The 21,696-nt window shown below is 40.2% G+C and overlaps 1 protein-coding gene across 2 annotated transcripts in view; it reads right to left on the bottom strand.

Moving 5' to 3' along the window:
• Positions 1-21,696, bottom strand: part of CTNNBIP1 (catenin beta interacting protein 1) — a 53,175-nt gene that overhangs the window by 22,380 nt on the left and 9,099 nt on the right. Inside the window, exons 1-2 of one of the 2 annotated variants that reach the window (XM_031962902.1) lie at positions 4,137-4,155; positions 3,902-3,985 (exon numbers count right to left, since the gene is read on the bottom strand). The gene's annotated coding sequence lies outside the window, so the exon portion shown is untranslated. Of the gene's footprint in view, positions 1-3,901; positions 3,986-4,136; positions 4,156-21,696 lie in introns of those variants that run through there. The other variant, XM_031962901.1, reaches the window with a different exon arrangement.

The following is a 21,696-nucleotide window of genomic DNA, read 5'->3' as shown; positions in this document are numbered from 1 at the left end:
CAAAGTTTTCCATATACTTGAGATATGAGACCTTTGTCTGAGATACTGTTTACAAAATTTCCTCAATCTTCTACTTTTCTTCTAATCTTGGTTCCACTGATTTTATTTGTATAAACCTTTCTTAACGTAATCAAAACTATCCATTTTACACCTCACAATACAATCTCATGTTTATTCATCAACTCTTCTCCTTATCCTTAAGTCTGAGGTTCCAAGTAGCTCACAATTTCAAACCAATCCAAACCAAGTTTTGATTTTGGTTTCTTCAAACATAGAACAGCAATTGAGTGCTGGCCACTAGGTGTCAGCCCTGACCAGAGCACCAGAGGCTCAATGCCCAGGTTTTGCTGGCAATGTGCCATAAGGCTACGTGGGGAGCAGATCCCCACATCTGACCCAAGAGGAGCCGTTCCTTTCCCCAAATGTAAACCAGGAAAATTGTCATGGAGCAGCTCTGTTTTCTTTTATTCATTTCAGCTCTGCTTCCTTCATGGGGCTCAAAGTGAAAGGTAAACTTCCTAGAAGGCACCAAAAGACCATTCTAAATGGGATCTTTTCACAGGGGCTTTGGTGTCACTGCAGACTGATTAGACAGCTACTCAGCACCACACTTCCTGGAGGACTCTGGTCTTGGAATCAGGAAATGATGGTTCAGTTGTGTGATTCTTCAAGATCCCACGGACCACAGAGCACACCAATGTCCAGGGGTTTTCCTGACAAAAATCCTGAAGTAGCTTCCCATTTCCCTCTCCAAGTGATTAGGACAAATATAACCTTGCCCAGGGTCACAAAACTCATATATGCCTAAGGTAAGTGTACCTTCTATCTACTGACCTACCATGTTACCTCTCTAGTCAGGAGCCCAAGACCTGAGTGCAAATTCTGGCACATTCAGCTCCCTGTTGGTCTATAAAATGAGGAGGGCTGTACCCAATCCTTTCTATGACTGCTCTAGCTCTATGTCTATGCTCCTACAATCTTAAGGCCATCATGTGACTTTCCTACTACTTCCTATGGCCCTCAGCCATTTCACAGGATCCTCAGTTTTGTACAAGTAATTTTAGATCCAGGCCTACCAAAAAGCTTCAGGTATGGTTCCTGGCTTCATCAATTCCCATCAGTACCAGCACCTGGGTTTTTGATTTAACATGTATTTATCTGATGCTCTACCACATACAGAGCTCTTTTGCTCTCTTCTAACTTGATCCTCATTTAGGAGGCAGGCACTATTCTTTTTTTGGGGAGCGGGGGGAAGGAGGGGAGTAAAGTGACTTGCCCAGGGTCACATAACCAGGAAGTGTTAAATGTCTGAGCCCAGATTTGAACTCAGGTCCTCCTGACTTTAGGGCCAGTGCTCCATCTACTGTGCCACCTCGCTGCCCCGAGGCAGGCACTATTCTTAACTTTATTTTACAGATAAGGAAACTGAGGCAGATAGAAGTGCAATAACTTGCCCTGAGTCACCCAGCCAAAATCTGAGGCAAGATCAGCACTCTAACGACTATGTTACATCTAAAGTCATATTATCACACAGTTAACTGTTTCCATTGGAAAAACTATTTAAACTGCTAATAATTTGCTTCCCAGAAGCAAACAAAAAACAAAAACCATCATTGTCCTCAGGATTTGGCCTCTGATCTAGCTTTCCTAAACTTCATTCTGCAATTCTGCTTTCTTCCCATTCTTGGCTACAAAAAAGTTCATCTTCTCTCCCAGGATAGAAAGAGTGTACCTGACAGAAAGCAGAAAGGTATGAGGGGTAGAGTCTGGGGCTTGGAGGCAGAAGCGCTTAGGTCCTATTTAGCACCATCTGCTTCTTCAAAAGGGTGACTATGGGCATTTAAGCTTTCCCATCTTTAAAATTGGGATAATAATAATAATGATTATTATTATAAGCATTTATATGGCACTTTGCAAAATGCTTCACAAATATTACCCTACAGGCTGTTTTGAGACCCAAGTCAAGTTCTTTGCAAATTCATTGTTAAATGGATGGGGATCTGGTCTAAAGGTAATACAGTTTTCTTTCTTTCATCCAAATACAAATAGCCTTTAAAAATGATGCCTCAGCTACCAAGCCAGAAGAGTGGACAGAGCCATGAGTGTGACAGTAAGTCAAAAAAGAAAGTGTGAGAATGTGAAGATGAGTCTACAAAGGACATCCTTTCAGGATCACTGGCTATTTGGTCAGACAGCCTATGGAATTTTAGTCACATCACTCCAGGCCACGTTAGCAATTTTTATTCTTCTAGGAATAGGTAACTATTTCATTAGTTTAAAGTTCTTGGACTGTCACTTACTTACTTGCCCTGATCATTCAGTCTTTTGCTTTCAACTGAGTAGAGATAAGGAAAGGTTTCATCAAGAGGTAGTGCTGGGGCTGAATTTTGGAGGAGAAGAAGGGATAAACTGCAGATATGCAAAGGCACGGAGATGGGAAATGGGACAATAAGAAAGCCAGTCTGACTAGATCTGAGGGCACAGAAAAGGATGTGGTGTGTGATGAGGCTGGAAAATAAGGCTGGTCCCTGGATGTAAACAATCTTAAAAGCCAAACAGAGAAGGTTCTATTTGATGCTAAGGGCAAAGCCATTGAACTTACTAAGCAGGGAGTGAAAGGGGAAGGTCTGTGGTTTGCTATACTTTAGGACAATTACTCTGTCGGAAGTGAAAAGATCCTTTAAACAGGGACCAATTAGAAGGCCATTGTAACAGAACCATCAAGGAAAAGGTGGACCTCACCCAGTGTTTGGGCTATGAAAGTAGAGAGAAGGAGATGAATATGAAAGATGTTATGAAAGACATAAAATTTGAGTAAAAAGGGTGAAAAAGTTGAGGAAGGAAAAAAAAGAAATAAGCATTCATTAAGTACCTACTATTTACCAGGAACTGGGCTGTTTTATAGAAAGATTCTCACAACTCTAGAAGGCAAGGACTCTTTCATCCCCATTTTATAAATAAGAAAAACAAGGCAGTCAGAGATTAAGCGAATTGCCCAGATCACACAGCTAGGAGTATCTGAGGCCGACGAACTCAGGCCTTCCTGACTTTAGGCCCAACCCTCTATCTATTGTCCACCTAGCTAACTAGGGAGGACATCCTCCAATCTATCCACTAAGGATATCCCTCATTCTGAACCAGGGTGACTGGTAGAAACAGGATGTTCAGAATAGGGAAAGGCTTAGGAGGAAAGTCAATGAGACTCAGAGAGGTCAAGTACCTTGGCAAGGGTCTTAGAACTAGTTAGGTAAAGAGCCAGGCCTGGAAGTCAGAGGTCTTATCTCCACTAATCCAGGCATCCTTCCACTATACCTTAGCCAGCATACAGTGAGCCTGATCTCAGATAAGTAAGCTACTTACTGAGAGTTTTCTGTACTCAACAAAGGCTACCCGGCTATTTGCCCTCTGGATCTCTACCCCAGAAATGTCACTCATTTGGGGGAAAAGACTACAAAGCTACCCTTTCTTCTGCAGCCACAACTAGCCATGAATACAAATGTACTGTTTTTACTAGTTTATCTTAATTTACTTACTGGAAGTTCATTTTCTCTCTCACTTTTTTTTTTAATGAAACATAATAGGCACACCGATGAATACATTAATGAAAGAGAACGTATTCTTGAGTTTGCTGAAAAATTATTTCAGGAAAAGTCCAACAACAGAGTGATTCCTTCAGAAAAAATATGCCACCAAAGCCTAAGAAAGTCTGTAGTTGTCTCAACACATCATAGCTTTCACCTTGAAAACTTAATAAAATGCAGATGATATCTTTAGAAAAATAAAAACTGAAAATCAGGGTGAAAAAAAAATCATCACTTAACCTTGCTTAAGTCACGGTACAACATCCTTGACATTCCCACCCTCTGGGTTCCCCACTCTCACAACTCCTAAACCCTCTTACCTGCTTTTGGAAATCAGCTTCGGCCAAATGGATGCTGAGTCGTGATCAGGAGAATCACAGGATAGGAGAAAAGGAAGTGCTGCCCTGTGGGAAAATATAACACGATCAGACAGAGGGAAGAAGGGTGGGAAAAGAGGGTGGCACCCTCTGCCAACTTCAAATCCTGAGAAAGCTCATCCCTCACAGTGCTCTCACAGAGCCAAGAACCACTGGCTCCCTATTGGTCCAGAAATACCTGTGTTTCTGGCAAGCCCAAGGGGACCAGCACCTGAGGGGAAGAGGATAGCAAAGGCAGTAATGCTTACTAGGCATTTCCGGCTGAATCAGGTCAGCCAGCCTGCTATCACACACCCAGCCCAGCGGAGGGCCAGGCCCAGAATGAATCACTCTAGATCAGCTGATTGACAGATTCCCAGGTTAAAGGAGATTTAGTTCCACCCCACACATGTCCAAGCCCAAACCCAAACGCCAGCGAACAAAGAAGCTAAGAATCAGTACACAATCTCTCTGTGTGCTCATGATATTTTGTATCTATGTAATTTTATCTACATGTGCATCATGTGGTTTACATATTAAACACCCTTGCTACAAGATGTGCAAAACCTATCAACCACGCCAAACTTCTGCTAGCCCATCAAAATTTACTTTCTCATAAGCTCACCCAAACATAATCATAATAAAGTTTTCTAATGCATCTCCATTTCCCTTCTTTATCCAGATGGAGGATTATGGGTATGGAATACTGCATACACTTTTAGACTTTCCATGTCTCTTAGGTTGATTTTGTTAAACTTCTTTTCCTCTTTTTTGATATTTTCTTATAAGAGAGAGCTCTTTGGAAGGGAAAGGACAAGATCAAAAATTAAGGTGACACAAAGGCCCAAAACAATAAAGATTTTTTTAAAACAACATTTTCTGAGTGGATGCCCATCAACTGGGGTATGGCTGAATGAGTTATGGTATATCAATGTAACGTAATACTATTGTTCTATAAGAAATGATGAACAGGTTAATTTCAGAAAAGCCTGGAAAAACTTAACATGAACTGAAGCTGAGTAAGTGAATAGAACCAAGAGAACCCTGTACACAGTAACAGCGAGATTATGTGATGATCAACTGTGAGAGATTTGGCTCTTCTCAGCAATTCAGTAATTCAAGGCAATTCCAATAAACTTTGGATGGAAAATTTGATGACATCCAGAGAGAGAACTATGGATGGGGACCTAAGCATAATATTTTTACCTTTTTTTCCTTCTGTTTGTTTTTTTTTTCTTTCTTTTGTTTTTTCCCTTTTGTTCCGATTTTCTCTCCCAACATGACTCATAATGTAATGTTACTTAAATTTTTTAAAATAACTTTTTCTGCCTGTTACATATACTCTCAGTCTTTTCCCACCTTTCTAAAGCCATCACTGGCTCACAGAATCATAGATTTGGAGTCAGAGTGGACCTTAGAAACCATCTACTTCAACCCTCTCATTTTACAGATGAGAAAGTCGAGGCTCAAAGCAGTGAAGTCACTTGGTCATAGTGATACAACTAGTAAAAGCCAGAGTCAAGATTTGAACCTGGTCTTCCTAATTCCCAGGCCAGCATCCCATCTATCCACTGTGCCTCCTCTCATACTATAACAATAAGTAATGATTAAAATAAACCCCCAAAGTCCTATGTTCTAGGAACCACACAGAGATACAGCTATACAGCGTCTATATTCTCTCTTGAGCAACTGGGGAGGTGAGGGAGGAGAGACAGACCACTAAAACCCAAGTAGAAAGGGATAAAATTTAAGTTCTTGCTCCCATACTATTCTTTCTTTTGTCCTACCATGAGCAAGGGAGTCATAATCAACCTACACTACCTTCTAAATGGCAGTCACTGGAATAACAGGTGTTGATGCTCACCTTCACACCTGGCTACTATGGGCAAGGCACCGTGTGTGATCTACAGACTCTACACAGCATTGCATCTACCTGGCTCTACTCAAGTCTATGACCAATAGCTAAGTAAGATGTTCTGTCCTGAGGAGGGGAAGTGACCTAGACCTTCACTAAGATAGATCCCATTCCCCCTTCTTGCTGCTCATTTTGTTTTAATGAATTCTCAGGCTGTAGAACCCTGCAATGAGACCTGACCCCCTAACTGATTCTTCACCAGCAGCATCAAACATACCACTTTCAGGATAGCCCCATGGATAATAAAAACTAATTGCTCTTTTTACTCCTCTCGATGTCAAAGCTCTAAAATCCTGAGGAATCCTGAGGAATCTGACCCCTACCCTCCATCAAAGCCCCTGAATCCTTTTGAGATTAAAAGAATTAATCTTCTTCCGCTTCTGAAGTGCTTTAATTTCTGCCAACAGAACCAATTATTCTCTCCTGTTTCTGTGGCGCAAAACCTAAGAATCCAAAAGAAACATTTGTATTTATGGCCAAAGGAATAAATGGATCTTTCCGTGTTTTTCAAAGCCCCTGGCATCTTTTTTCCTTGTCTCAATCCATCAGGTCAATGTCTCTTGTCTACCCTTACCAAAATTTAAAGAAAAGAAAACTGACATCGGCCAGGAAAGTCTTCCAAAACTGGAAATGGGTGAAAGGAGAAAGCTAAGAAATAATCCTGAAACATTTCTGACTCTGATTCCTGGTAGGTAATGTCTGAGTATACACAAACTAACCTACTTAAACCATTCTAACAAGTGGCCCACTTAGATACTTGATTCACTTTTACACATCCTGAAGTCATCCAGGCCTCCACCTAGCCATCTTACCACCAACTTGCTCAAGGCCTAGATCTCCATCCTGGGATTTTCCAGAATCCAGGTCTCAGTCATTTAAGAAACTAATTCATTTGTTGTTGGGGCTCCTACTCCAGGGCCCAGCCCAGAAGAATTGGAGAATGAATGTATACAAAACAGGCCAGTTAGCCCAGTACATCTTTTGGCTGGTTATACTCCCTCTCTTGGTCTCCTTTTCCCTATAATGTTTTCTTCTCTATGAAAATATAAACTCCTTAATCATTCCCAATGCTTAGCATAGCACTTGGCACATTGGAAACATTTAATCTTTTTTCTTTCATTTGTTCCACATAAGTTCATTAAAATAATATTTACTGAAAATTTTTTCTTAGCATTTAACATGTCACTTGACACTGTGAGAAGTAAAAGGTGTAATTCCTGACAATCAAAGAAATTACCATCTGGATGGAGAGACAAAACACATGTGAAAGATATGTTCACCTGATGTTGAGTGAAATGAGCAGGACCAGGAGATCATTATATACTTCAACAACAATACTAGATGATGACCAGTTCTGATGGATCAGACCATCCTCAGCAACGAGACCAACCAAATCATTTCTAATGGAGCAGTAATAAACTGAACTAGCTATGCCCAGAAAAAGAACTCTGGGAGATGACTAAAAACCATTACATTGAATTCCCAATCCCTATATTTATGCACACATGCATTTTTGATTTCCTTCACAAGCTAACTGTACAATAATTCAGAGTCTGATTCTTTTTGTACAGCAAAATAATGTTTTGGTCATGTATACTTATTGTGTATCTAAGTTATATTTTAATATATTTAACATCTACTGGTCATCCTGCCATCTAGGGGAGGGGGTGGGGGGGGTAAGAGGTGAAAAATTGGAACAAGAGGTTTGGCAATTGTTAATCCTGTAAAGTTACCCATGCATATATCCTGTAAATAAAATGCTATTAAATAAAAAAAAAAAGATATGTTCACATCTTCTTATATTATCTATGTGCTAAAATGAGTGTTGCAGACATTCTATAAAGAGGGAAGAATAAATGCAGATGGAAATTTTAGGAGTAAACCTCCTAGAGAAAGTGGGTGTAGACCTGACCCTTGAAAGAAAAGAAGAAAAGTAATAGCTGATAAAGAAAGGTCAAGGAAAAGATAGTTAACAGGTGTCAAATGCTCTAAAAGGAGAAAATGAATGCTCAGGGGAGATTCTGGTATGTGATAAAGACGATAGTGATAATCTGAAGAACTATGGGGAGGGGGGAGGCAAGAAGTGAGGCTGCAAAGGGTTGGGGTAGAACTGGTGCTCCTTACACACACATCTGATCTGCGAAACGGGTGCATGCTCTGCATCAACTGTCCTAAGTCCCAATGTCTCCCTATATGAGATGCCCAGAGGGTTACAAGGATCATTCAGGATTCTCAGCAGTTACCCCTTCCCTCATGATAATCAGATGTCAATCAGTCAGATTCAATGGACCTCAGAAAAAGGTGGTGAAGTTGGTACAAAAAAAATCCCCCTAAAAGCCTATGGCAGGCACTCTCTCCATTATTTAACATGCCAAGAGAAAGTGGGATCTGGCAAATCAGGTAACTCACAGCTCTTGAAAAATCTTCCTAGGGGGGGGGCAGCTAATTGGTGTAGTGGATAGAGCACCAGCCCTGAAATCAGGAGGACCTGAATTCAAATCTGGCCTCAGACCCTTAACACTTCCTGACCAAGTCCCTCTATCTAGAGAATTTTTGGCACTTGAGGGGAGGTGTCCAAGCTAAGTTACCACTCACTGGATCAATTTTGTAGCAGAGATTTTATCTCTTGCTTTAAGTGAACAGTGGACAGTCTGGGCTGACCCCATCTTCACAGCTGAAGAAGAGAGCCAAAGTGCTAGTAAGGGCATGGGACAGCCAAGAGAAGGGCTCTTAAAGTGGCTTCCATCTTGAGCTCTGTAGGGACATGTGTATAAATGTTTTTTTTTTCTTTTATCTTCAATTCCAAATTCTCTCCTCTCTACTCCCTCCTGGTGACTACTGAAAAGGCAAGAATACCATTATACATATGAAGTTATGCAAAACATATTTCATATTAGCCATGATGGGGGAAAAGCAATCAAAATAAAAGTGGGGAAAAAAAAAACATGCTTCAATCTGAACTGAGTCCAAAAATTTTCTCTAGAGGTGGACATTTTTATCATGGATCCTTTGGAATTGCCAGGGATCACTGTACTGTTGATCTGTGTGTATTCAAAGGAAAGGAAGAAGCTGGAAGATAAGGATCAGAAAGAGGATAATTAAAGAAATGAGATCCTCAAGGATTCAGGAAAGGAAGGCTTCTAAGACTCAAATCATAGAGAAATCTGAATGTTAGTCTTTAAAGGACATAAGAAAAGATTGAAAGTGCCTCCTCCTTTGGGAATGGGATGAGGAAAGGATCAAAGTAAACAGAGCTATACTGAGGTGAAGGAAAAGCAGATGAGGTGGTTCTCCTTGATACAGAACTGGGATGTGGGGGTGGTGGAGAGGCACCAATGGAAGCTTGATGACACCAGAAAACATTTGAAGAAGCTCCTGTGAGCAGTGGTACAAGGAATTCAATGGTGTGATAAAACCAGATGGCATGAATTTATAGGGAACCAGGTCTTCCAACTGTCTATCTTTCCCCAAGTATACATGGTATAACCTAAAAGCTAGATAGATTCCTTAACTTCTGGGGAAATATCCAGGATGGCAGTATTCATCAAATCATAGCTCACCAAAAAATCACCAAGATATCTTTGGGTCAAGGCAGAGCTTTCCAATATGCCCTTTCTTGGTATTATGGCCCCACAGGTCTGTGCTTTCTATGGGAGGCACTCTATCAATCAATAAGCATGTGCCAGGTTCTGCACTAAGCATCCTCTGCTGAGGATATGAAGAAAGCCAAAAGGCAGTCCCTTGTCTTCAAGGGGCTTATAGTCTAATAAATGACACAACCTACAAACGACTATGTCCAAACAAGTTACATATGAGATAAACTGGCAATAATCAACAGAGGGAGATACTGGCATTTAGGAGGGGCTGAAAAAAGAAGGCTTTTTATAGAATGTGGGACTAGTTGGGACTTAAAGGAAGCCAGAGAAACCAGAAGGTGGAGATGAGGAGGAAGAGAATTCCAAGTATGAGGGAATGTCCGGAGCCAGGAGATGAAGTGTCTAGCACCAAATACCATTAACCTTTGGTGTGAAGCAAGAATGGAAAAAGGCCGTGACTATGGGAGAAGAACACACACTTTGAATAAGGACCCTCTTGCTGAGGAATTCACTACTCCCACAGTGAACCCTCATTTACTCACTATCAGGAGGTAATCTAAGAGGCTCAGCTTCTGCTCTCTCCTAATCCTTCCTGGAAGAACACTTCCCAAGGAGTAGGCCACCATACTTAAAGCCACCACCACTCACTAAAATAAACCTCTTGAGCAGGAAGGATCAAGGGAGAAATTGATCCCCTTCCCACACAGATTTTTTTTTGTCTTATCCCAGAGGGTATTCAAGCTGAGTGACCAGGTTGTATAAGGTAGTAAATGAAGCCACTTCAATTCACATATTTCCCTCCAATGTTAACAGCACTCTAGTACATATAGACCTTTGCCATATGATCACTGACCACGGGACTGATGTGATTTCCTTAGACTCTTAAAGAAATAAGAGCTAAAGAGCATCATGGAACAGGGTATCAGGAGGAACAAGGAGAGAGGAAATAAACCCAAAGGGGAAAGGGATTTGGTCAGGGAAGAAGTTCTTTAGCTGGCCACCAGGGCTGGAGTGCCAAAGAAATAACAATCAGAAAGGAGGAAGTTCTTTACCTGGCTATCAAGGCTAGAGAGCCAAACAAATAAGAATCAAAAGCTGAAGCAAAGTTCAGTGGAAGTGCTCAAAATCCTGCTAATTCTTCCCTATCAGTGCCAAAGAGACCAGGTCAAAAGGGAGCAGACAAGTGCTGGGCCCAAAAGAGAGACAAATTTTGAAAATTAAACAGGACTAATTGAACCAAATGACTTTACATTCTCTTTCCCTTCCCCCACATCCTATAAAGACCCCAGATCAAGAATTCAAAGAACAAAAAAATGAAACAGAAAATGGAAATGTGGCCTCCTGCTGGGATCTTACCCACCAGGTGGAGAGCACCTTAAGAGCTCCAAGGCGGCTCTGATACTGTCACATCAACCATCACGAGGCCTGAGAGGACTGATGATTGAAGTTTAATTACTGAAAGCAAGATATCTGGCCATTCTGACTGATTTTCTGGTTTGGATGTTGTGACAGTATCAGAGCCACCTCCCTCTTTTCTCCATGATAATTTCATATTTTTTATACATATTAATTTTGACACACAAAAGTTGGGAATGAACTGCACTCAGCACCATGCAGTATTTTTTAGTGGGTTTCCTATTGGTATTTCTTACAAGATTGTAGCACAACGAATGTTTGTGGCAGCCCTTTTTGTAGTGGCTAGAAACTGGAAACTGAATGGATGTCCATCAGTTGGAGAATGGCTGAATAAATTGTGGTATATGAAAATTATGGAATATTACTGTTCTGTAAGAAATGACCAACAGGATGATTTCAGAAAGGCCTGGAGAGACTTACACAACTGATGCCGGGTTGAAATGAGCAGGACCAGGAGATCATTATATACTTAACAACAATACTAGATGATGACCAGTCCTGATGGATCAGGCCATCCTCACAACTGAGATCAACCAAATCATTTCTAATGGAGCAGTAATGAACTGAACTAGCTATACCCAGAAAAAGAACTCTAGGGAGATGACTAAAAACCATTACATTGAATTCCCAGTCCCTATATTTATGCACACCTGCATCTTTGATTTCCTTCACAAGCTAATTGTACAATAATTCAGAGTCTGATTCTTTTTGTACAGCAAAATAATTTTTGTCATGTATACTTATTGTTATCTAAGTTATATTTTAATATATTTAACATCTACTGGTCATCCTGCCATTTAGGGAGGGTGGGGGGTAAGAGGTGAAAAATTGGAACAAGAGGTTTGGCAATTGTTAATGCTGAAAAGTTACCCATGTATATATCCTGTAAATTAAAGGCTATTAAATAAAAAAAAAAAAAAAGAAATGACCAACAGGATGATTTCAGAAAGGCCTGAGAGACTTACACGAACTGATGCTGAGTGAAATGAGCAGGACCAGGAGATCATTATATACTTCAACAACAATACTAGATGATGACCAGTTCTGATGGATCAGGCTATCCTCAGCAACGAGATCAACCAAATCATTTCTAATGGAGCAGTAATGAACTGAACTAGCTATGCCCAGAAAAATAACTCTGGGAGATGACTAAAACCATTACATTAAATTCCCAATCCCTATATTTATCACATGCATTTTTATTTCCTTCACAAGCTAATTGTACAATAATTCAGAGTCTGATTCTTTTTGTACAGCAAAATAATGTTTTGGTCATGTATACTTATTGTGTATCTAAGTTATATTTTAATATATTTAACATCTACTGGTCATCCTGCCATCTAGGGGAGGGGTAGAGGGGGTAGAGGTGAAAAATTGGAACAAGAGGTTTGGCAATTGTTAATGCTGTAAAGTTACCCATGTATATATCCTGTAAATAAAAGGCTATTAAATAAAAAAAAAAAAAAAATAAAAAACCCAAGATTGTAGCACATACAAGCAGTAGCCCAATCTGAGGGAATGGACTTGGAAATATAAAATGTATTCTATACCATTGGGAGTTGAGCAATGGCATAAGGTGACTTCCCCCCCCTCCCCCCAACAGATGCATGGAGTAAGATCATAAAAGAGAGGGTGGAGTGATTTAAAACAATTATTTACGATCACAGAATACATCCTAGACCTGTGAGCTCAATGGTTTAAGGAGTTCCTAGTGACGAACTTTGTCAACCAATAAACACCTTCTTTGCAATTTATACTCTTATCTGCATAGAGCACTGAGAAGTTAAATGACCTACCCAGAGTCTGTGCCAGAGGTGAGTTTTGAACCCAGGTCTTCCCATCTTGAGGGTAACTCTATCCACTAGGATTTATCCCCACTCACGTACAAAACAGATACGATTATTTGACAACAAACATGGACACGGACTAACCAAAAGGTTGGGGAAGGATTACAAAAGGCTTGGTGTGTACAGAAGGGGGCACCTGGAAGGCAGAACCTCTTATCCGGAAAGGGGGAACAAGAAGCCCTCTGGTGCCTCACTGGCAGGGCCGTGGTTGAGAAACTCCAATCAGGTGATATGCATACAGCACTTTGCACATCTTAAAACAACCTTTAACTGTCAGCTGCTACTCTATCGAGTGCCTCTGCTCATGGCAAAGCACATGGTGCCATGGGCAGGGGAGAGTCTAAATCAAAGAGACTGAGGAGGCAGCCCTGACAAAAGAAGCTACAACAGAACATACACATTCATTCCACACAGGATACTGAACAGGAAGAAAAGCAAAGAACAGCTGTCATTTCCCCATGTCCATGGAGATTAAGCTGTCCAACACACTTCCTCAGACTCTCTGGAAGACCAACCAGGGTCAATTTCACTTAAGAGTCACGGAAGGACGGGTCCCTACTATAGGACCATCTTGCTTTAGGTCAGGTTAAAATGTCAGAGGTTTTAAGGGTCTGTGTGTGTATTTATGCATGAAGATATGCATATATATGAATAAATCTACATGAGATCTCTGTGAAGGACTGAAGATGAGTCATAGTCCTAATACTGTGGCCCTGTTCACATACTATGAATCTCTGACTCCAAAGTACAGTTGCCATGACCTTGGCTGAAATTACAATGAAAAACACCATTTACAAAGAAATTAAAGCCATTTCTAGTCATATGAAAAAATGCTCTAAATCACTATTGATCAGAGAAATGCAAATTAAGACAACTCTGAGGTTCCACTACAAACCTCTTAGATTGGCTAAATTGACAGGAAAAAATAATGATGAATGTTGAAGGGGATGTGGGAAAACATCAGCTTGATTTTACATTGCCGGCCTAACCCTTATCAACATCATCTGCTTGTTCCAACTTCAAATCATCAGTATCGAAATAATTTATATTTATTCCCCAGAAGAAATCCTCAAACTCCCAGAAATTCCATTCCCTTGAGAGAAAGAATGAATGAAAATTTATTTGCCCCTTTCATTGTTGGTGGAGTTGTGAACAGATCCAGCCATTCTGGAAAGCAGTTTGGAACTATGCCCAAAGGGCTATCAAACGGTGTATACCCCTTTGATCAGTGTTTTTCATCAAACACTGTTTGTATCCCACAAACACTAGGTCTGTATCCCAAAGAAATCATCAAAAAGGGAGAAGAATTTACTTATGCAAAAAAAAAAAAAAAAAATGCTTGTAGCAGCTCTTTCTGTAATGGCCTAGAACTGGAAACTGAGTGGATGCCCATTGGTTGGGGAATGGTTGAATAAGTTATGGTAGATGAATGTTATGGAATATTATTGTTCTATAAGAAATAATCAGCAGGATGATTTCAAAAAAGTCTGGAAAGATTTACATGAACTGATGCTAAATGAAGTGAACAGAATCAAGATTACACTGAACACAAGATTATGCAACAAGATTATATGATGATCAACTGTGATGGATGTGGCTCTTTTCAACAATGAGGTGATTCAGGCCAGTTCCAATGGACTTGGGTTGGAAAGAACCATCTGCTCCCAGAGACAACTATACAGACTGAATTTTTACAACATAGTATTTCCACTTTTTTTTTTGTTGTTTGCTTGCTTATTTTTTTCTTTCTCATTTTTCCTCTTTTGATTTGATTTTTCTTGTGCAGCATGCTAAATGTAGAACTATGTTTAGAAGAATTACACAAGTTTAACCTATATTGGTTTACTTGCTATCTATGGGAAGGGGGAAGAGAGGGAGGGAGAAAAATTTGAAACACAAGGTTTTGCAAGGGTGAATGTTGAAAACTATCTTTGCATGTATTCAGAAAAATAAAAAGCTATTATTATAAACAAAAAAAACCCTCTGTTCAGAATCCGTTCACCTTCTGACAGCTCAAAAGAAAAACTGGCAAGCCAACTGGGCGTAATGCAGCATCCCCAAGTAGAAGCCAACTGCCAGGGGTCAGCCTGCACTGCAGTCCCAGAAACATCATCACACCAAAGAGAGTTATTAGTATTGTTCAATCCAAAAGTTATTCTGTGGTTCTAACCCTGCTCACAAGGGGGTGACCCAGAAGAAAAAGAGAATAAAGCAGCTCTCTACTTCACTGATTTAAAAGGATTCCCCACCCCCAACTCTGGAATAGCTGGAGCCCTAAAATCTTGCTAAGCTAATGCATGAAACCTGAAGTCAGAAACTGGTGTCTGCAGAACCTGGCCTCAAATTTCCTTCTAATTCACTTTGACTTGTGACCTTCAATTAGCCACTAAAGTTCCCAGGGGGACAGATGTTGCTGAATCCATACCACTTGTCTATTTTTAGGTGACTAGTAGGGGCTAGATTGCTCATCTCCCCAGAATGTCATTGATTAATGGCACAACTTTCCACCCTAATTCCTGCTGTCTCCTATTCCTGGGGTTATCCAACAATTCACGTCTGGGATCCCATTGCCTGAAAAGGCTGTGCAAGTTTACAAAAACCTTGTCCTCTCCCCATGGGATGGGCAACTGGAAAACCCTCTTGTTTTAGGTTATAGCTTACATTTATCTAGTTACTTACAGGTTCACAATCACTTTATGAAGTATGCAGGTTCTAACCCTCATCTTATAGATGAGGAGGGAAGGATCAGAAAGATGAAGTGCCACATCCAGGATCACATAGGTCCAGAATTTTAATCCAGGACTGATCTGGATCCTGCTTTGAAGCTCAGAGCTCCTCCAGCCATACCACTTGGCTTTTCTGATCCAGAACCTGGGGCTCGTCCACAGTGTGCTGATAGCCTTTGAGTGAGATTGTGCTTCTATTTCTGGTTACTCTGTGTGGAGGCCAAGTCCACCAAAGTCCCAAGACTCAAATAAAGCTGAAATCAACACTGGGTTGGAAAGTCAGGCCCAGAACCACTCTCGGGAAGAGGCCCACCATGGACTTACATGACTTATATTGCCTGGAGGGAATTAATTTGAGAGATTTTCTCCATTAGAAATTCCAACCATCCAGCCTGCAAGTCAGCCTGTATTCTCCTTTCTTCCCCTTGCCCCAATCACAAAATTAAACCAAATAAAAACAAAAACAGGAAAGAAAAAAGAAGATTTGATGCTATTTATTTATGGGGAGGAGACCATTCAAACTTCCCACATGCTGTATCAATGTGTTTACTTAGGACTGGTGACAGTCACACAGGAGCAAACCTTGTTTTCTGCCGGGGGAAGATGCATAAGTTGGAGCCAGCCACAGCATGGCCTGCTGCCTGGCCATCCAACACTGCTGAGGAGCATCCAATTACAGGCTGTTCTGCATTAGGGTCCCCTCCCCACTTTCTGCTTCTCTGTACTCCCCCCATTGCTTTTCCTCCAGTAAAGTTTCCTATAATTAGTCCAAATAAACAAGCTTCCTGCACTGAGTTCATTGCATTCCCCTAAGAATCACAGTAACTGGGAAATCCTCCAGCTTCCTGTTGGGAGGATTAGGTCATTAAATCAATTGGGTCGCCTGTAGGATGAATGCCCAGCCGTGAACTCCCTGGCCAAAAACTCCGCTCCATGCATGCAGCAGGCCAGAGACCATCTTTCTCCCCCAAAGCCACCCCTTTCATTAAATCTGAAGAACCAAAGTCAGACTCCTACCCTTCGGATCCTTGCCTTGTAATCCTACAGCAGATCTCCTTATCAGCAATAATAATGGGGCACTTATACAGCACAAGTTAACACAAGCATAATTCTGAACAGAATAAAAGGCTCCTCAATAGCACACAACCAAAAGACAAAGCTGAAGAGCTTTTCTTTAAACTAGGGTCCTTTATAGATTAGGTTCAAGGGATAAAACAGTCAACAAATATAGCAACCTAGTCTTTGACAAACCCAAAGATCCCAGCTTTTGGGATAAGAACTTACTGTTTGATAAAAATGCTGGAAAATTGGAAACTAATATGGCAGAAACTAGGCATTGATCCATACTTAACGCCGGACACCAAGATAAGGTCAAAATGGGTTCATGACCTAGGCATAAAGAATGAAATTATTAATAAATTAGAGGAACATAGGATAGTTTACCTCTCAGACCTGTGGAAGGGGAAGGTTTTTATGACCAAAGCAGAACTAGAGATCATTACTGATCACAAAATAGAAAATTTCGATTATACCAAACTGAAAAGTTTTTGTACAAACAAAACTAATGCAGACAAGATTAGAAGGGAAGCAATAAACTGGGAAAATATTTTTACAGTCAAAGGTTCTGATAAAGGCCTCATTTCCAAAATATAAGAGAATTAACTCTAATTTATAAAAATCAAGCCATTCTCCAATTGAAAAATGGTCAAAGTTGATATGAACAGACAATTCTCAGATGAAGAAATTGAAAATATTTCTAGTCATATGAAAAGATGCTCCAAGTCATTATTAATCAGAGAAATGCAAATTAAGACAACTCTAAGATACACTACACACCTGTCAGATTGGCTAAGATGACAGGAAAAATAATGATGATTGTTGGAGGGGATGTGGGAAAACTGGGACATTGATTCATTGTTGGTGGAGTTGTGAACGAATCCAACCATTTTGGAGAGTAGTTTGGAACTATGCTCAAAAAGTTATCAAACTGTGCATACCCTTTGATCCAGCAGTGTTACTACTGGGATTATATCCCAAGGAGATTGTGAAGAAGGGAAAGGGACCTGTGTGTGCACGAATGTTTGTGGCAGCCCTTTTTGTAGTGGCTAGAAACTGGAGACTGAATGGATGTCCATCAGTTGGAGAATGGCTGAATGAATTGTGGTATATGAAAATTATGGAATATTACTGTTCTGTAAGAAATGACCAACAGGATGATTTCAGAAAGGCCTGGAGAGACTTGCACGAACTGATGCTGAGTGAAATGAGCAGGACCAGGAGATCATTGTATGCTTCAACAACAATACTAGATGATGACCAGTCCTGATGGATCAGGCCATCCTCAGCAACGAGATCAACCAAATCATTTCTAATGGAGCAGTAATGAACTGAACTAGCTATACCCAGAAAAAGAACTCTGGGAGATGACTAAAAACCACTACATTGAATTCCCAGTCCCTATGTTTATGCACACCTGCATCTTTGATTTCCTTCACAAGCTAATTGTACAATAATTCAGAGTCTGATTCTTTTTGTACAGCAAAATAATGTTGTGGTCATGTATACTTATTGTGTATCTGAGTTATATTTTGATGTGTTTAACATCTACTGGTCATCCTGCCATTTAGGGGGGGGGGGGGGTGGGGTAAGAGGTGAAAAATTGGAACAAGAGGTTTGGCAATTGTTAATGCTGTAAAGTTACCCATGTATATATATCCTATAAATTAAAGGCTATTAAATAAAAAAAAAAAAAAACTAAAAAAAAAAAAAAAAAAAAAAAAAATAAACTAGGGTCCTTTAGGTTGTTGGCATGAGCAGGATTTATCAGCCAAAATACTGGGAGACAGAGGGTGTTTGTTCTTCATTCTCAAAAAGAGCCACGATATCGGGGAGGTGATGCCATGGCTTGTAAGCAAATTGGATTTAAGTGAGGGAGAACTGGGCAAAACCGCTACCTTCAATTTCTCCTTTGGAATCATCTGAGTCCAGTGGCCAGATAGAGGCCAGGACAATCAGAGATGGCCCTGGATGCAGTGTCTGTATCACAAAGACCCATGGGTTAATGATTTTGTTAATGTGGGTATGGCCACCAAGAGTACAGATGACAGTTCATCCTGTCCAAGCCTTGCCTCTGTCCTCCCATAAAAACACTCAGGAAGCACTTCTTTAGGTTCTCTTGACCTTGTTTACCAATGGAGCTTACCACCTGTCCACTGGCTGGCTGTCCCTTATTCTCATAATATGAGCAGAACATATTTTTTCCTAATCATTCTATCTCTGATAATCTTCTCCAGCCCCTCACTAGTAATGAGTTTCAGTTTATTCCCACCTGCTGTATCCCTCTCTCCACTGCCCTTTGAGAGATTCTCAACTTAAATCCTTTATTTTATTTTTTCAATTTATAACCTTAACCATCAACAAGCTCAAACATTTCAATACACAGAGAACAAAAAAGGTGTATGAGAACCTGTGAACTTCTCTTATGTGGTTTAAGGTAGCAGTTACTATCTTACTAACTTTAATTTGAAACAGTCACCCTATTTGTATCCTTTTCTCAACTTTACTACTATGAATTCTGAAAAATGTTTTATTGTTATTCTGTTCCCTTGGGGGGGGGGGGGCATTTTCTTTCACATCTGAGTTACTACCCTTTCCCCTCCCAAACTTCTCATACCAAATACCGTTCAGGAAATCTGCATTAGAGATTCTAGTATTCTGTCCCTTGTGTCCACACAAAATCATGGAAAGACCTTGGTACGAGAGAGAGGCTTTTGTTTCAGATAGGCTGGGGTGAGGAAGGGAGAAAGAGAGATTAAAAAAAAAAAAAAAAAAAAAAAAAAGTGCAATTGGATCCTGAGGGCAATCTAGTCCACTGTCCCAGCCAGTTTTATCCCGGGGCAGTTCATGGTCTGTCTGTAGTCATCTGTGCAAGACAAAGAAGTGTCAAATGCTAGGCCAAACCAAATTAAAATGTAATTACGAAATAATGAACAAAATAAATAAAAATACAATAACACATGGATAATATTACATTTTAAAACTCAGTCAATAGGAGGCCAGCAGGGATCCTGATGAGTTTGACACTGGTCTAATAAACTGTATGACAAATTTGGATTTTTCATTGTGAGTGGTTATGTTGACATCTTCTGAATGATTATGGAATGGTTCTAATTAAAAATTTATGATCTTTATTTAGGAACTAATAATAACAGTAGCTAGCATTTATGTAGCACTTTAAGATTTAAAGAATACTTTATAAATATTATCTTATTTGATTCTCACAACAGCCCTGGGAGGTAGGTGGTATTATTATTATTCCCACTATACAGAAGATGAAACAGAGGTAGGCAAAGGTGAAGCAACTTGCTCAGTATCACATAGCTAGTAAGTGTCTGAAGCTGAATTTGAAGGCAAGTCTTCCTCACTTGAGGCCCTGGATGCCAAACACTGTGCTGCCTGACTTTCAGGATTTGGCTCAGCCCAGCATTATCCTACAAACAGAAGTATCTGAAGGAACTCACTAGCTATAGGATGTCCCTTTATACTGGATACTGCTCTTGAGAGTGAAAGGCAAGCACCTTTGGTTAGTACAGGACTCATTGTGGTTTGACTGGACAATGGCAGAATCAGAGAGTCAAACAAAGGAATTTCTGTTGTTACAGCATACAAGGAATGCCATATGAGTTTGAACTTTGCATGGTAGACTATCAGAAGAGAAGCTTTAAAGAGACTTCCTGCTCTATCGAGACAATGTTGTTTCAGTTCTTATAGTCAACAAACTCTTCACGGGGAAATCTTGTATTCTCTACACCTTTCAGGAAATTGAGTAACTGTCAAGATGGGGTTGGCTATAGAATATCATTTGTGCCAAACTACCTGTTCTTATTCCTATGTAGGGAACATTCCCACCACTCAAGACCTCCTCTTGGCAGGGAAGGAACCCTAGCTTCTTAATGGCAGGACATCAGAGTCCAAACTCTGGAAGGTTTTACTAAGCCAAAAAAAGAGAGTGTAGACCCCAGTCAGATCACGTCTGTTGTCCAAGGATCCACCTGGCTCCGTTTGAAGATGCTCATTATAGAAAGGATGGCTACCAAATGATGATGGGCTGCCAATTTTTTTTTTTTTTTTTTTTTTTTTTTGGCCACAGCAGCTCTTGAAAATTATCAAACAACCAACAAGCATTTATAAAGCTCCTTCTATGGGCCAGGTATTTTAAGTGCTGGGGAGATGAAGACAAAAGTCAAACAGTCCCTGCCCACAAGGAATTCACTTTCTATCAGGGGAGAAACAATATGTGTAATATAGAAGTGTAGACAAAATAAATACAAGGTAGTTAAATGGGAGGATGCCATCTATTAAGAAAGAGATAGAGTGCAATGGATGTACATGGATGGGAGGAGTGTTTCCACAAAGGAAGTTACTGATTTTTGGAATCACTGAAGTATAAACATAGACACAAATATATATTACACACACACTATACATTTACAGAGAGAAAAATACACATACTGTGTGTGTATATAGATGTGTATATGTATACATCTTTTGTAGTCTGTCATTAGTTGTTCGAATAACTGCTTCTATTGTAATTACAAACATAAGCCCTTCCTAGTTCTCTCTTAACACCCCAAAATAAAATAATCCAAGGAGGAAGGAAATCTCAGCTCAAGACAACCTCATAGTTAGGACTCAGTTTCCTTCCTCCCCAAGCACTTAAACAATTTGATACACAAAGTAATCCAAACACAGAAGAAAGTCAGAAACCCTTCTAAGTTTATATAATTAACTCTGTAGTTGAAGCAGAACACCACAATCATATGATTCAAAGCTCCTCACAGATCACAAAGTCTAGTCTTTGCTACACTTCTACTCATGTTTGAGCAGAAGGCAAAGAGCCTGACAGCCTAGGATTGTGGGTACAGGAGAATGAAAACAAACACACAGACATCATCAAGAAGAAAACAAAAGAGAGGGTGTCAGACCAGAGCTTAATTCACATGAAAGCCCCCTGATGGATTTGGCTAACTCAAATATTATTCTGGCCAGAAAGAACTTTAGATTCAAAGAAGGTAACCTGCTTTGGTATCCAGGCTAAGGAACAAGACTACAGGTGATACAAGCTATGGACAATTCAGGTGCTAACACCCAAATCAAGCACACCCTGATTAACCGGTTAAGAAGCCAAATTCCCATTATCCATCAGTAATTATGCTGTCCATTCCCAAAATCATGAAACCCTTAGTCATCAAATTAGCTG

The sequence above is a fragment of the Sarcophilus harrisii genome, chromosome 3 (assembly GCF_902635505.1).
Source record: "Sarcophilus harrisii chromosome 3, mSarHar1.11, whole genome shotgun sequence".
Lineage (NCBI taxonomy): Eukaryota > Metazoa > Chordata > Mammalia > Dasyuromorphia > Dasyuridae > Sarcophilus > Sarcophilus harrisii.
This window is presented reverse-complemented; position numbering and strand designations above follow the sequence as displayed.